Source organism: Erythrolamprus reginae, chromosome 1 (genome assembly GCF_031021105.1).
Source record: "Erythrolamprus reginae isolate rEryReg1 chromosome 1, rEryReg1.hap1, whole genome shotgun sequence".
Classification (NCBI taxonomy): Eukaryota; Metazoa; Chordata; class Lepidosauria; order Squamata; family Dipsadidae; genus Erythrolamprus; species Erythrolamprus reginae.
The window spans coordinates 111,297,460-111,310,021 of NC_091950.1; positions in this window are offsets into that span (position 1 = coordinate 111,297,460).

Genomic DNA, 12,562 nt, shown 5'->3' on the forward strand with positions numbered 1-12,562 from the left:
TTTTTTCAAAGAACTATATACAAAAGATAATATTAGTGACGATGAAGTTTTTAACTACTTAGAACACTCAAAATTACCACAAATAATGGAAGATCAACAGGCGATTATGGATGGACCAATAACAATGGAGGAACTCCTAACAATAATTAAAAAACAGAAAAATAATAAAGCCACTGGCCCAGACGCCATACCGGCAGAATGGTATAAAATAGAAAATGAAACAATAAGAAATAATATGTTAGAAATTTTTAATGAATGTAGACTTGGGGGTAAAATTCCCAAATCCTGGTCAGAATCATTAATAACCCTAATTCATAAGTCGGGTACAGAACCAGAAAAAATTAAAAATTACAGACCTATATCATTATTAAATGTAGATTATAAGATATTTACTGCTATATATGCAGACAGACTTAAAAGAGTTATAAATGGGATAATACATCAAGATCAAAATGTCTTTTTACCAGGTAGACAACTTAAAAACAACCTTAGAGTAGTCATAAATACATTAGAATATTATGAGAAACATCCAGGGAAAACATTATCATTAATGTTCCTGGATGCCCAAAAGGCCTTCGACAACGTTAATTGGATATTTATAAAAATGCAATAAAATAAAATGAGATTTGGTCCAAAATTTGTTAATTTAATAGATGCCATCTATTAAAAAAACAACAACGAACGTAATATTAAATAATGAACAACTGGAAACTCTTGAGATAAACAAGGGAGTTCGCCAAGGCTGCCCTATATCACCTTTGTTATTTATTATGGCTTTGGAGACTTTATTAATCAAGATAAGAGCAGGCCCCAAAATAAAAGGCCTAACTGTAGGAGACGAGACTTACAAAGTCCAAGCTTTTGCAGATGATTTGACCTTTATAATTGAAGAACCGATAACGACAGTCCCAACATTAATGCAGACAATAGAACACTATGGAAAGGTAGCAGGTTTAAAGTTAAATAAAAATAAAACACAATTTTTAACCAAAAATATGAATAAAATACAAGAAACCAGATTAGAATGCATTTCCGGAATAAAGATTGCCAAAAAAGTAAAATACTTGGGAATATGGTTAACAGCTAAAACAATAGCATTTAAAAAATGATAATTACATAAAATTATTGACAGAAATCAAGAAAGATTTAGAAATTTGGAACAATTTAAAAATATCCTTTTTAGGAAGAGTGGCAACAATTAAGATGAATATTTCGCCCAAAATTTTATTTCTTTTTCAGGTAATCCCAATAAATCCAGGGGGTATTTTTTAAAAAAACTTAACAAACATAGTTTAAAAATTTCTATGGCAAGGGAAAAAAGCAAGGATAAAAATAAATTTCTTAGAGGACATTAAAGAAAGGGGAGGTTTCGGACTTCCAAATTGGAAATTATATTATCAGGCTGCCGCCTTAACATGGATTAGAGATTGGATAACCTTAGAAAATAAAAGAATATTAAATTTAGAAGGGCATGATCTCATGCTTGGATGGCATGCCTTCATATGGTATGATAAGGAGAAAAATCACTCATACTTTAAAAGACATACACTAAGGAAATATCTAATAGAAGTCTGGAAAGATATAAGGAAAAACCACTTTTTAACCATTCCAGAATGGGTTGCCCCTCTAGAAGCAATAATACACCCAAAGTCCATAAAGGACAAAAAAATAATAAGATATAAAGATCTATTAAATGACCAAATGAAATTAAAATCTAGGATTAAACTACAATAATAAGGGACAACAATAGATTGGTGGCACTACGCACAGATCCGATTCAGATACCAGAAGGACAAAACACTTTACATCTTTAATAAGAATAAAAATCTGTTAAGCAATTTAATTACTCTTAACCAAACAAAAACAATAGGGAAAATATATAAATTCCTCATTGCACACAAAAATGTAGAGTTGACCCTAAAAGATAATATGATAAGATGGTGCAAAAACATTGGTAAAGAAATAGATATAGATACATGGGAGAAAGTTTGGATTAATAATTGGAAAATGACTAAATCAGTATCATTAAAAGAAAACCAAATTAAAATGTTTTATAGATGGCATCTCCCACCAAATAGGATAGCAAAAATGTTCCCTAAAACCTCTCCATTGTGTTGGAAATGTAAGAAAGAAATAGGAACCTATTACCATCAATGGTGGACATGTGGTAAAGCTAAAATATATTGGAAGATGATAGAGAAAATAATAAAAGAAACTGTAAAGCAAGATATAGAAATTACCCCGGAATTTTATCTATTAGGAATTACCAATCAGATTTATAAGAAAGAAATTTTATACTTAGTTATACATATTTTAACTGCGGCTAGAATCACCTATGCGCAGAACTGGAAGGGGGAGGAAGTCCCCAAAGAAGAAGAAGTTATTGCAAAAATATTAGATTGTGCTGAAATGGATATGATGACAAGACGTCTAAATGATCAAGAAGATACTAAGTTCTACGAAACATGGAACAAAGTTTATAAATGGATAGATAAGAAAAAATAAGATATATAATCTATTTTTAGTAAACATGTGGTACTTATTTTTGCTTGGGTTATATTAGTACTAGTTACATCTATTGTGTTTAAGGATCATATTAGAATTAGTTTATATATAAGTAATATAGTAAGAATTTTGGTTTTATATATATATTAGTGAAAATGTGAAAAACTTTAATTCAAAATTTAGCAAAATTTTAATATTTAACATATATCTAATTATGTATTCTTTTTCTGTATTTGAATTTTATACTTTCAAGATAAGCGGGGGAAATGTATCCCCATTTTGTGTTTAATGTTTGTATGTCTGTTTGTCTATTTTATGAAAATCAATTTAAAAAATTAAAAAAAAGAAAAGAAATGACCATCAGAGGGGATCATGTGCACATGCTGGGGATGATTAGGATGAAAAAATATGCAGGCTGTGCCTAGTCATCAGCTAGTTCCTTATAAAACACAAGCTGTTCTACAGGTTATGGCAGCTGAGAGCAAATTTGGATCCTTCTTCCCTGTAACATTGTAAATCATATCACATCACTGGTATGGAGATTCTAGCCACATTTTAAGATGGATTATAAACTGTTATCATTATGAAATCCTTGGCACATTGTTTTCCAATGAACATTGTATTTTATTTTGAAAGAAGCCTATTTGTGTTTAAACATTAGCTCTTTGTTTCCCCTATTGAGTCACCAGAGGGCAGTGTATAACAAGGTTTTGGGCTCATGACAATAAAATCCATTCATTAATATATTTCCGTAAATATTAGATGCTGTTAATACTTGTTAGACTTTTAAGCTCTGCAGTTTTAAAAAAGGTAAACACAAAATGTATTTTCATAAAGGATTAAAAAGAACGCTTATTGGGATTGTGTTTCTTTTCTTTATGATGATATCAGCACCTAACAAATTGTTGTACAGGGTCAGTACCCATGTTTCTTAACCTTAGGTACATTATAAGGCAGTGATGGCAAACACACAGAGCCATATCTGCTGGCACCTGAACTGTTGCCCTAGCTGAGCTCCAATGTGTATGTGTGTGCCAGCCAGCTGATTTTTGGCTTGCACAGAAGCTTTGGGAGGCGTTTTTAGCTCCCAGAGAGCCTCAGGGGGGATGGAGGAGGGCGTTTTTACCCTCGCCCAGCTCCAGGGAAGCTTTTGGAGTCTGGGGAGGGTGAAACACAAGCCTACTGGGCCCACCAGATGTTGGAAAACAGGCCATTTCCAGCTTCCAGAGGGTCTCCGTGGGGGGGGGGAAGCTGTTTTTCCCTCCCCAGGCATTGAATTATGATTGTGGGCACTCGCACATTCATGATAGCGCACACCCATGCTCTTTCGACACCCGAGGAAAAAAAGGTTCGCCATCACTGTTATAAGGTATATGGACTTCAACTCCCAGCTGGTTGGGGCAGTCTCAAAATTTCCTTCAATTTTCCTTCTGTGCATGCTCAGAGAGCAAACAAATAATTGAAAATTAGGGTGGGGGGGAGATAGCGGCACATGGACCGCCAAAGACATCACTGGAGCCATCACGCGCAAATTGCACAATCAGTTATCCGCTACCAGAATGGCTCACCAGACCACACCAGTAAGAACCCACCTCTTCCTGAGCCGGTTCTTTCAGTTGTGTCACAGGTGCCATCTTCTTGGTTTTTGCTTCTGCGCATGTGCAAGTGGTGTGTTTTTTTAGTACTACGCAAGCTTGTGCATGGCACATCCCTGAGCGAACCGGCAGTAGCAGAATCTGGAATCCACCCCGATACTTATAATATATATCTCTACATCCAATGATATCTGCTCTACAATGCAAAGGAGTTCCATACACTGTCAAGCAGAGGGCTTTGTGGTCAGCTGCTGTCCAGAGCTTAAGCTGCATAGATCTTTGGAAATCATGTCTGCATGGTGGCTGTTTACCATATTACTCATTGTGCCAGTGAACAAAACCCCACCACTCTCTGTCTTTATTTGATTTCATCCTGTGAAATCCAAAACTTTGTGCTTGGCTTATGAATGTATTGGAGTAAATCAGATGCATAGGTTAAGACCAACACAGAACTATGATATGTTCCACCACGTCCACTTTCAAAATTTACCACCGAATTTAAATAATCAGAAATGAAAGTGAAACTCAGCATAGAACACATAATTTTGAGACTTTGTGGCATGGATCCAGATTACCTGAGGAACTGTTTTGCGTCAATGGGGCTGGCCCACTCATTCTGGCAGAAGAGGTATTTTACAGGCCCCATCAATCAAGGAATTCCATCTGGCAGGATCCAGGAGAAGGGACTTTTCTTCCTTGGCTCCTGCCCTGTGAAATATAAGATCCAGAGGGAGGGCCTATTCTATCATGGCTCCATGCTGCTTAAAATGAAATTTCCCCCCATCCTCTTCACCCTCTATAGGAGCCTCAAAACCTGACTTTGCTGAGTAGCTTGGTGCCTTGATGTTTCATCCTGGAGATGACTATTGGATTAGGAAGAAGATACCACTTCCACTCTGAAGTATTCTTTTTTTTAACTTACTTAATATCTATCTAACATTTTAATGCTTTAAAACTTTCATTTTATGATGTTTTTAAGCCACCCAGAGTCTCTGTATGTGCGTATGTACAGTACGTATGTGTTATGTGAAATACTTTTCTATCTATGAACTATATTTCTGTTCTGTTATAAAAATATATATTTATTTCATGTACCTTCTGGGAGAAGGCTATGAACATAGGCTGTATTTGGCTAAATGAGAATGGTTGGCCAAAGTGACCCATTGAGTTCCATATTAGAGTAAGCGTCCTTAAACTTGGACTGAAATGACTGTAGTACAATGGACTACATACATTATTGAAGAGGTTAGGCCAAGAAAAAGAAACGTGTGGTCAATTGAACCTCAGTTGATCTCGGTTGGTTTGATGCTGATTTGGATGTGAATCTTTTGTTTACCTTAGGAAGGTGCTACTAGATCCTAAACTGGGCATCCTGCCTTCTGTAATTGTCAGAACTTGAATGTCCCAAAACCATATCGGTAGGAGAAAATGCAGGGGTGAATTCAGCAGATTCTAGTAGTGGAAATTTTGAGTAGTTTAGAGAACTGGCTGGCCCCCGAGTGGGGTGAGAATGGAGATTTTGCAGTATCCTTCCTTTGCCACGCCACCAAGCCACGCCCCAGAACCAGTAGGAAAATTTTTGAATTTCACTCCTGAGAAAATGCATAACGATGAATACTCTATAGCAGCGATGGTGAACCTTTTTTTCCTCAGGTGCAGAAGAAGCGTGCCCGCATGCTATTGTGCATGCACGAGTGCTCACACTCATAACTCAATGCCTGGGGAGGGTGAAAACAGCTTCCCCCATCCCACGGAGGCCCTCTGGAGAATGGAAACGACCTGTTTCCCAACTTCTGGTGGGCCCAGTAGGTTTGTTTCACCCTCTCCAGGCTCCAAAGGCTTCCCTGGAGCTGGGGGAGGGTAAAATGCCCTCCCCATCCCCTAGAGGCTCCCTGGAAGTCAAAAATGCCCTCTCAGAGCCCCTGTGAGAGCAAAAAATCATCTGGCTGACACACACATGCACGTTGGAGCTGAACTAGGGCAACGGCTTGCCTGCTAGCAGATATGGTTCCACATGCCATCACTGCTCTATAGATTGTAGTGTTGCAAAACCTATATTGCAAAAAGATAAAGTATCAACTTTGGCAGAAGCTACAGTGGGGCGAGCTATGTTTTGTTGACAGATGGGAGTTTAAAAGTCTTCCCTTGCCCTGAATTGACAAAATACAAGTCGAGTAGACAGTTTCATAACAGTTTTTCTTGACTACTTTAGTGTTTTTTAAATTATTAGATTTGTTCTTATATTGCCTTTGTTATTGTTGTGAGCTGCCCCGAGTCTACGGAGAGGGGCGGCATACAAATCTAATAAATAATAATAATAAAATAATTCTAAACTACCATATGGAAAAATTCTATGCAGGTGTAGTTTAATATAGTGTTCCATTATATTCTTTGCTGCTCTTTCTTTCTATCCGTCTCTCTTGGTTTATGTTAGGTTATATTGTCTGTCTGTCTGTCTTTCACACAGACACACAGACAGGGAGATAACACACAGAGACACAGAAAGTTTTAAGTAGCCCCTTAATTTCCCCTGCCTCCAACCATTGCTGGACTCCAGGACTCCAGTGCTTCTGTCAAAGGGACTTTCTTCTGTGACTAACAAAAAAGACTTTCCATCTGCAGATGGGCAGAGTGCCAACTTTCATCCCCTTGGACTTTTGTCTTCCAATAGTGAAGCTTCGTAGTGCTTTACAGTCAGATAAACTGTTGACAGACTTAATTTAAATGGGCAAATGTCTTATAAAATGCCAGCACTCTAAAATAAAAAAAACCCACTCTTTTGCTTTTTCTTTATTATAAAGGTCACACCTTTTTTGCTATAATAGCATTCAGAACTGGTGGCATGCCCTAGTTGATTTGAGCAATCTCTAGGTCTAATGCCCCTTTTTCCAAGATTTCAAGTTACAGTCAAGTGGGGTTAAAAGTCTCACGCTTGCACTGTTCTATATGCTGCAGTCATCAGTCAAAAGATGTATCAGTGTGGCAGTGTTCTACAATTGTCGTTTCAGCTTCGGCAAAAAAATAAAAATAAAAAAAAATCCTGTGCTGTCATAGATGAGTGTTCTCGGCCTTGAAAGGCTGCCGCTTTTATGTTAAAAGAAATTTAAAGCAGCTTTTCTGAAATAGGTGTCCTTTCGATATATTGGGACTGCAGAATTTTCAGTCTGACAATTCTGTGAGCAGCAATCCCGATATATAAAATGTGGAATGTTGATATGTTGTGACCCGAGTGTGGGTGATCTCTCTCTCTCTCCCTCCCTCCCTCCCTCCCTCTCACTCTCTCTCCCTTCCTCCCTCTCACTCTCTCTCCCTTCCTCCCTCCCTTCTTCCCTCCCATCTATATGAATATGTTTCTCAAATACAGTAGTACCTCTACCTAAGAACGCCTCTACTTAAGAACTTTTCTAGATAAGAACCAGGTGTTCAAGATTTTTTTGCCTTTTCTTAAGAACCATTTTCTACTTAAGAACCTGAGCCTGGAAAAATTTCCCAGGAAATTTGAAAGCGGCATGAAGGCCCGGCCAGTTTCCTGCCATTCCCGCTTTAATCCCAGCCACCTCGGGCTTTTCTGGGCTGCCAGAGGAACCTTTTGGTGGTGCTTAAGGAGGCTTTAGCAGTCCAGAACAAATGAAGAATTTTCCTTTCTCTGGGTGCTTGGAGAGGAAATAAACCTCTGCCAGCACCCAGGGAAAAGAAATGCTCCCTTCTCTCTGGGCAGCCCAGAGCGAACGGAGCATTTTCCCCTCACCTCATCTTCTTCCTTCGGCAGCGACTGTCCTTCTCCTCTTCTTCCTCCTCCGCCTCCTCCCACCCAAATTCCGAGCTTTTATTTCTTTCCTAAAAGCATTATTTGCTTTTACATTGATTGAGCAAAACCCCACACAAATGTCTTTGACAGATGGATGCTCAAATTGGGCGAGGAACCAGAACAATATGTGCATAATGAGACCACATAAAGGGTAGAAGTGCGGTCAAAAAAGAAAGTGGAGCTATTCATAATACAAATCACATTTTACATGATCCATAGCTTAACTTACATAGTTCTTGACTTACAACAGTCCATTTAATCACTGTTCAAAGTTATATTGGCACTGAAAAAAGTGACCCATGACCATTTTTCACATTTATGGCCATGACCACATGATTTATATTCAGGCACTTGACAACTGATCCACATTTGTATAAATGTCATGGTTGTATAAATATCCCTGGGTCATGTGATCATCTTTTGCAACCTTCTGACAGGCAAAATCAATGGAGAAACTGGATTCACTTAACCATGGTTATTAATTTAATAACTCAATGATTCAGTTAACAAATGTGGCCAAGAAAAAGTAATAAAAGGGGGTAAAATTTATTTAACCTATTTCTCATTTAGCAACATAGATTTTGGGCTCAGTTTTGGTCATAAGTTGAGGACTACCTGTACTCATCCTGAAATTAACTTTACATTAATTCCTCCCAGCTCTACTGAAGTTTTTATTGTCCTAAAATGACTAAAGTCTAAGTCTAATTGCTATTGCTAAATTTAAATTTATTTTACTGAAAACGACATCTGAGCAGAAAGAACTTTATACATTTTTGAAAAAAGAAGACATTTAGGTTGCAAGTTTTTTCTTCATGCCTTAATTAGTTAAGCTGTGAACATTCAACTTGGATTGCGGAGAAAAAGACAAATGCTTAGGTAGCCAATAACTCTCTCCTTTCCCAATCCCTTTTCATGATGCTCTAAACCTTTGCATTGAATTGGAGTTACAGGGACAAAATGGATCTAAGAATTTATTTGTTTGTTTGTGATTTGATTTGATTTGATTTGATTTGAATGCCGCCCCTCTCCGGAGACTCGGGGCGGCTAACAGCAACAATAAAACAGTGTACAATAGTAATTCAATACTAAAAATGATTAAAAACCCATTAATATAAAAACCAAACATACATACATATATACCATGCATAGAATTGTAAAGGCCTAGGGGGAAAGAGGATCTCAATTCCCCCATGCCTGACGGCAGAGGTGGATTTTAAATAGCTTACGAAAGGCAAGGAGGGTGGGGGCAATTCTAATCTTTGGGGGGAGTTGGTTCCACAATGCTGGGGCCGCCACAGAGAAGGCTCTTCCCCTGGGTCCCGCCAAACGACATTGTTTAGTTGACGGGACCCGGAGAAGATCCACTTACTGGCCGGATGCCCTTCCTAGACTATGTGAATTTCACAACAGATATCTTCCCTTTGTGCCCAGAGAGAAAAATATTTACTATTACCTCACAGCTTCCTGATTGTGAGGCAAGAGTTCCACTTCTAGGCTACCATGCTGCTCAGGCAATAACTCCACTTCTTGATTACGTATAAACAGCTTTATTTTTTACCACCTCACATCATATGTTTCTGACTGGTCCAACACATGGCAACTCCAAATCTCAACCAGCAAATGCTCTGTCATACACATCAGCAAAAAGAATCAGAACTTCAAATACAAACTTAATAAACAAATGATCACAGATAATCCCCACTCGGTCAAAGACCTCGGAATACTAATAACTAAAGATCTAAGTGCCAAAGCCCACAGCAACAACATCGCTAAGAAGGCCTCAAGAGTTGTTAATCTAATCCTACGTAGCTTGTGCTCTGGAAATCTCATACTATTTACCAGAGCTTACAAAACTTTCACCAGACCCATCCTAGAATACAGCTCATCTGTTTGGAACCCATATCGCATCTCAGACATTAACACCCTTGAAAATGTTCAAAGATACTTCACAACAAGAGCCCTTCACTCTTCCACTTGAAACAGAATACCCTACGAAACTAGACTTACAGTCCTGGGTCTTGAAAGCTTAGAATTACAACGCCTTAAACATGATCTGGGTATTGCCCACAAGATCGTATGCTGCAATGTCCTGCCTGTCAAATACTACTTCAGCTTCAACCACAACAACACAAGAGCACACAACAGATTCAAGCTTAATATTAACCGCTCCAAACTTGACTGTAAAAAATATGACTTTAGTAATCGGGTTGTCGAAGCATGGGACTCATTACCGGACTCTGTAGTATCATCCCCTAACCCCCAACATTTTACCCTTAGACTATCCACGGTTGACCTCTCCAGAATCCTAAGAGGTCAGTAAGGGCCGTACATAAGCGCACTAGAGGGCCTTCCGTCTCCTGTCCTATAGTCTCTCCTATATCTTGTATTTTTTCTCTACTATATCCTCTATAACCTTCATTGTGTATTACTCAAATAAATAAATGAAAATGAAATGAAATATATTCGGAATGAGAGTTCATTTCCTTCCCTAACCTGGGATACCAATTTCTCTCTTCAAATAAAAGAAAAAGAGAATTTCTCTTGATTTGGAAATGCAGGTAGTGCTCAACTTATGACCACAGTTGAGCCCTACATTTCTGTTTTGCCCCATCTTACGAACTTTCTTGCCAGAGTTGTTAAGTGAATCACCATATTTGTTAAGTCAGTAAGATGGTTGTTAAGTGAATCTAGATTCCTCATTGAGTTCCCTTGTCAGAAGATCACAAAAGATGGTCACATCACTAGTATTGGATTTCTACCTGGAGGGGGGGGCGTTACAGTAGTGAAAATGGAGCTGTGTACGCATCTCTGGCTAACCGGCTGGCGTGGGTGTTGGAATGAGATTTGGCTTCTGAGCATGCACAGGAAGCAAAATCTCTCAAGAGGACATGTGGGCGCATGAGATTTTGGCAATTTTCAGTGGTTTTTTGTTTCTGCGTAGAAGCAAAATATCACAGAAATCTCATGCGCCTGCATGTCTTCTCACAAGATTTGCTTCGTGCGCATGTGCAGAAGCCAAATCTTGCTCTGATTTGCATGCACACCTGCTGGTCATCCGGAGCTGCACACACCTCTGCACCAGTAGTGGAGGTAAGTTGCAACCCTCACCTGCACATGACCCTGGGTTCCTGCAACGGTCATAAATATGAGCCAGTTGCCAAGAATCTGAATTTTGATCATATGATCTTTGGGATGCTGCAGCAATCTAAGTGTGAAAAATGGTCCTAAGTTAAACATTCACTCATGCCCTTATCACCTCGAGGTTCGACTACTGCAATGATCTCTACATGGGGCTACCTCTGAAGAGTGTTTGGAAACTGCAGATCGTGCAGAATGCGGCCGCGCGAGCTGTCATGGGTCTTCCCAGATATGCTCATGTTTTGTCAACATTCCGCGGCCTGCACTGGTTGCCGATTGGTTTCCGGACACAATTCAAAGTGTTGGTAATGACCTATAAAGCCCTACATGGCATTTGACCAGATTACCAATTAGGTCCCACAGAGTTGGCCTTCTCCGGGTCTCGTTGACTAAACAATGTCGTCTGGCGGGACCCAGGGGGAGAGCCTTCTCTGTGGCGGCCCCGGCCCTCTGGAACCAACTCTCCCCAGGGATTAGGGCTTCCCCCCACCCTCCTCGCCTTTTGTCAGTTATTAAAAACTCATCTTGGTCGCCAGGTATGGGGAAACGAACACCCCCCCAAATTGTCAAGGCTAGTGTATGGTTTGATTGGTTGTGTGATTATTTTATGTTATTATAAGGGTTTTAAATTGCATTTTAAAATTGGATTTGTACACTGTTTATGTTGTTGTGAGCCGCCCTGAGTCCTCGGAGAGGAGCGGCATACAAATCTAATAAATTGTTATTGTTATTGTTACTTACAGGACCGCCTTCTGCCGCATAAATCCCAGCGGCCGATCAGGTCCCATAGAGCTGGCCTTCTCCAGGTCCCGTTGACCAGACAATGTCATCTGGCAGGGCCTAGGGGAAGAGCCTTCTCTGTGGTGGCCCCAGCCCTCTGGAATCAGCTCCCTCCAGAGATTCAAACTGTTCCCCCCTCCTCACCTTCCGCAAGAGCCTTAAGACCTATCTATGTCACCAGGCATGGGGCAACTAGCACATGCCCCCCCCCTTCTGACCATTAAAAGATATGTGTGGTTATGATTGTTAATATCGATTGTTTCTTAAGATAATGAGTTTTAGTCATAGTTTTAATTATTATATTTGTACCTATATTGTTTTTATTGTTGTTGTGAGCCGCCCCGAGTCTCCGGAGAGGGGTGGCATACAAGTCTAATAAATTCTTATTATAATTATTATTATTACTTAATTTTCATTGCTGTTGTAACTTTGAACAGTCACTAAACAAACTCTTGTAAGTCAAGGACTATGTGTAGCTTTAAAAAAAACATTTCAGTAGGAAAAAGAGTTGTGGAGAGAAGCAAAGATAACCATTTCACAGTGACAATAAATTTGTCAGTTTATTGCATACTGGAAGCAAAATTAAAAATGCTTCTTTCCATGCTATTGTTTGATGAAGATTGAAGCAGATTGCATAGACTATGCTTGTGTCAGTAATATTTTGTATGTCAAATTAGCATTGTGAATTTCTTTTTGGGGGGGGGGCGGATATCACACAGCAAGCTGAACAGATAGT